This window comes from Brassica oleracea, chromosome C4 (genome assembly GCF_000695525.1).
Source record: "Brassica oleracea var. oleracea cultivar TO1000 chromosome C4, BOL, whole genome shotgun sequence".
Lineage (NCBI taxonomy): Eukaryota > Viridiplantae > Streptophyta > Magnoliopsida > Brassicales > Brassicaceae > Brassica > Brassica oleracea.
The window spans coordinates 20,804,088-20,808,889 of record NC_027751.1 but is presented as its reverse complement, the minus strand read 5'-3'; the positions used below and the strand labels follow the sequence as shown (position 1 = coordinate 20,808,889).

At 38.1% G+C, this 4,802-nt stretch overlaps 1 pseudogene; it reads left to right on the top strand.

The window, feature by feature from the left end:
- LOC106338353 overlaps positions 1-4,802 on the top strand; it is a 44,926-nt pseudogene that overhangs the window by 31,426 nt on the left and 8,698 nt on the right.

Here is a 4,802-nt window from a genome sequence, read left to right as displayed (position 1 = left end):
GTATTTAACAAATCATATTAGATTTCTTAGGTTCCCTAGCTCCCTGTGAATTCGATCCCTAAGTACTACAACTCGACCTCTTATTTGAGAGAGTATAAATCACTCCTTAGGGTAATTTGAGTGGTATCAATACTGCGGTAATAAGGTCACTGGACCCAAAGCCAAGCACCAACGGAGGCCCAAAGAACCTTTGGAGCAGAGCACAATGAGGTTTGAGAAAATCTCATGTTTTGATCTAGCCTCCGAATTTTGGTGAAGAGGACAGTAAGAGGATATGGGAGAAGACGGAAGATCCAGCCGAGAAAATGGTTATGTCCGAGATCGAAGCTCCTTTAGTGAAATAAGATTTGCAGAAGGTGAAAATTTTGAAGGGGGTAGACGATCTGTCGGAAGAGGAAGGTCTAACGGGAGATGAGGGTGGATCCGGAGGTTCTGGAGGGTCAGGTTCCGGCAACTGACCGGAATCGATGGTGGAGGAGGAGGAGAGCAAGGGGGAAAGTCCATGGCGGCTAGGTTTGTCCTAGAGAGAGTTTCCGTTTTTTTTCGTGGTGAGAGGTTTCTTAGTTTTAGATAACAAACTAATGGTTGATGCTTTCTCGTTGAAGCTTTCATTTGGATCATGCAGCATCCCTCCCTTATTTTCTAAAGAAGGTTTATTTCTCTGTTACGAAATGATTTTGTTACCAGTGCCTTTAAACATTAGCTCGAACTACTAGATTGGGATTGTTTTGATTAGATAACATTGAAAGAGCGAGTTTTCATGACATATAGGGCTGTCAAATGGTCCATCCAGCGCCCAATTAGGCTTGCCCAATTGGTCCATGGGCAGTAATGGACGGTCAATAATAGACAATGGTCCAAACAAATGTCCAATGCCAATAGAGACCATGTCTAAATGGGCATGCCCATGGACACCAATAGTATTAATAACTATTAATTTATAATTTTTAATCTAAACTTATAAAATTACACTTTCTCTCAAAAATTACAAAACTACTATTTCAACAAAATTATAAAACTTTGTTTTCCTACCAAAACCGTAAAATTTTGTTTTTCCGCTAAAACCCATAAAATCACATTTTTCACGCCAAAACCGAGAATTTTTTTTTCCGGCCAAAACCAAAAACTATGTTTTCCCGCCAAAACCGAAAAATTACATTTTCCCACCAAAACCGAAAAGTCACATTTTTCTCACCGAAACCGAAAAATCACTTTTTCCCGCCAAAACCGAGAAACTATGTTCTCCCGCCAAAACCGAGAAATCACCTTTTCCCACGAAAATCGAGAAATTATATTTTTCGCAAAACCGGAAAATCACATTTTCGCCAAAATAGTAAAATCACGTTTTCCGCCATAATAAAAAAAATCAAGTTTTCTTGCAAAAACCGTAAAATTATGTTTTCCCTCAAAAAAATTGGAAAATTAAGTTATCCCGCCAAAACCGAAAAATCATGTTTTCTCGCCGAAACCGAGAAATCAGGTTTTCCTACCAAAACGAGAAATTATATTTTCCGCAAAAATTGAGAAATCATGTTTTTCGCCAAAACCGTGAAATCATGTTTTCTCGCCAAAACCGAGAAATCATATTTTCGACAAAAACCGGATAATCATGTTTTTCGCCAAAATCGTGAAATCACGTTTTCCTGCCAAAACTGAGAAATTATACTTCTGCAAAAACCGGAAAATCATGTTTTTCGCCAAAATCGTGAAATCATGTTTTCTTGTAAAATTAAAAAAAAAATATATGTTTTCGTGCCACAAAACTGGAAATTACCTTTTTCCGTCAAAACCTAGAAATTATATTTTCCGCAAAAACCGGAAAATCATGTTTTTCGCCAAAACTGGAAAATCATGTTTTCTTGTAAAATTACGCCTTCCCGAAACAAAACCGGTAATTACGGTTTCCCTTCGAAACCGTAAAATTATGTTTTCCATCAAAATTTTGAAATTACATTTTCCCGCCAAAATTGTTAATTTTCTCGTCAAAATAGTGAAGTTACTAAAATTATGAAATTACATTTTCTGCTAAAATAGTGTTTTCTCACTAAAATTATAAAACTATATTTTTGTCAAAATCATGAAAGGATATTTTTAAAATGCCCATGGACATCCATTGTCCTTTTTGGTCTTCACCGAGTTGGACTGGGCTAGCCTATAGATAGCCCACCCAGTTGACACCTCTAGACACATGCCACAAAGGCTATATATAAGTTGCTACTTACCGATTATGTAAAAGTCAGTAAGGTGTCAGTGGACGATATCTTGTTCGATGAACAAGACATCAAGAAATCCATGGATAAAATTTAGGTGTGCACTGCAAACTGGATTCTTATTACCACTTGTTCTTGCTTTGTGTTATCATGTTGCTTTGGAAATGATGTTTCCGTCAGTATGCAACATGTAAGAACTGTATGCTTGCCCCTTTCCTCAATGTAGTTATTTCCTACTTAAGAGAAGTTGAACTAAAGTAGGGTGCTTAAAGTTTACATTTTAGAATCATACAAAGGATCACATTAGCCTTCCGAATGTATGGTATGTACTGTGCGCTTCTTGAAGTCTTCTTACAAGTTGAAATCACTGATAAGATATATGATTCTTATTATTGAAACATCTGGTTGGTTAATTTTAATGCATTGATCACTCCATTGAGTTAAGGTTAAGTTCAGATGGTTTTCCATCCACTACAAGAAAACACGTCAGTTGCAAGGGAAAATTGCATAGCAATTCCGTTGCAAATCGCTTATTGCGAGGGTTTTGCGAGAAACCACGTTCCCTCGCAAATCGCTCGTCGCAAATGAAAATCACTCGCAAAACGCTCACAAATTTGCGACGGAGATAAATTCCTTGCAAATTTGCGACGGAAATGTGTTTCTTGCAAAATTGCGACGGAACTGATTTCCTTGCAAACATTTGCAACGGTTTAGTTATTCCTCGCAAATTTGCAATTAACTATTTCGTCGTAATTTTGCAAGGATCGTTTTCCTCGCAAATTTGCAATTAAGAGTTCCGTCGCAATTTTGCAAGGGTGTTATTTCGTTGCAAAATTGTGAGGCTCGTTCCGTTGCAAGTTTGCAAGTCATTTGCGAGTACTTGTTTTTTCTTGCAGAATTTGAAATTTTATAAATTGTTATATATTTATAAAATTCTGAAGAAAATTAAATAGTTAACGAAAATATTACTGAAATAGAAAGAAATTCAAGAGTCATTACACAAACACATACATAGAGGTTTCAAGTCATTTGAAAGAGATAGAAAACAAACTAAATAGCATCAGATTCATCATCATCACCAGAACCAGAAGACGCTTCAGACTGGAGAATGTCGGCCACGGTAGGGTCTTTGCTAGCGAGATGACGAACAATCTTGTACAGCTTCGAAATTTCATTTCCCTGGCTCTCAATCTTTTGAGCTTGGTCATAGATGATCTTCTTCAAAGATGGGTCTTCAGTACTGCTAGAAGGAAACGAAGCAGGAACAGATCCTAAAGATGTATTTAGAGAACCCACTCCATACAGTCGTCTCTTTTTGCGGGGATCGATCTGCATAAAAAATCAGAAAATGATCAATATCAAAGAAGACTTTTTAAAAATTTGAGATTGAGAGCTGTAATAATTTACCTCACAATAGATCTTGTTATTTTCCGCTGGAGAGAGGCCACTAGAACCAGTGCTCTCGGGATCATTACTAGCAGCCTGAGATAACTCCTGAAGTTTAGATGTCACATCATTGTAGAGCTGCTGAGATTTGCCGTCAACAAAAGAACCATCCGGGTTTCGTTTAGTGATCTCGAGAACCCCAAGCAAGTCTGGAATAGAACATCCAGTTTGCTCAGCCTACAATTTAAAAGATTAAGTTAAACCATAAAAATGAGATCACAATAGATAAAATAGGCAATTTCAGATCACAACTTGAATTAACTAAGATAAGAAAAACAAGAACTTACAATCACTCGTGCACGGGCCCTGAAGGAAGTCTGACCTGAACGATGCTTAGATGGTCAGAGTAACGAGCTGCCCGACTGTTACAACTCCGGACTTCAGATTCTGGATCTAACCAATAAGCAACAAGACCACCCTAAACATTTGGGTCAAAGCACAAAGGCATAGCTGCATCGCCTTTTTTCCGCCATTTACTCTTCCACCAACTAACTTGGCGAGTCAACTGGAGTTTCAATTTAGCCTCGAAAGAGTTGCGAACGAGGATTGTTATACCGGAATCCCAATGATACATTTGCTGACACAACAAAAAGGCAAATTAATAGACATTCATGAACATAAAATTAATTTTTTACAAATTTTAAAATTCAAGAAAATTAAATGAATTACCGCAAAGGATTCAAACCAACGTCTCACAACATCCCCGGGGGTTTGCTTCCAATTAGCATGCGGTTCTTTGAAATCTTTTTCAAAGATTTGACGGACCGATGCAGCAACGCTTACATCATCATCAAACCTATGACATGAAATTCAAGGCAATTGAGAGAATTATATTATAAAAATATAAAAATATTAAAATTAGTTGGAATGAATTAAAATTAAAAAGCTTACCAAAGCGTATTTGAAGGGCGATCTGGATGGAGGTGAGGATGACGATCATGTCCCGGACTAGCCAAAATCAAATTGATTGACACTAAATCTGCCGCCGGGTCTGGGGCGGGAGCAGCAGGAGCTGGGGCAGGAGCTGGAGGAGCTGGGGTGGGAGCTGGAGGGGAAGCTTGCGTCTGGCTATTGGGAACAGCCAAACTCTCGGCTATCTGGGAATTAGAAGAACTACCCGGATTGGTATGACGGGATGAACTCTTC